Consider the following 422-nt stretch of genomic DNA (forward strand, 5'->3'; position numbering starts at 1 on the left):
ATAGAGCATAAAGTATGGAGCCACAACAACTATGGAGCATACACTACGTGAGACACAACAGTTGTGACAAGTAGAATACATGGGGCTACATCAACTGTATAGTACGTATTAATGCATTCACAGCTGGTGTAGATATTCGTGTTGTGTTGTGATAATCGACACGGACACATGGCTCAGGAGACCCATGTAGCACCCATATGGTCACGTTATTAATTAACTCTATCGAACAAGATTCTGAGTTCATGTCAAGAAGTTATAAATAAGCAATCATGGTGATCTCAAGAGATAAGAATAAGTTTCAAATCAAGTTCATGTTATGTTATGTTATGTTCACGTACATGTTATGTTCATGTTCACGTTAAGTTTCAAGTTCATATTCATATCATGTTATGTTCATGTTTATGTTATGTTCAAGCTCACGT

This window comes from Carya illinoinensis, chromosome 4, assembly GCF_018687715.1.
Source record: "Carya illinoinensis cultivar Pawnee chromosome 4, C.illinoinensisPawnee_v1, whole genome shotgun sequence".
NCBI classification, from domain to species: Eukaryota; Viridiplantae; Streptophyta; class Magnoliopsida; order Fagales; family Juglandaceae; genus Carya; species Carya illinoinensis.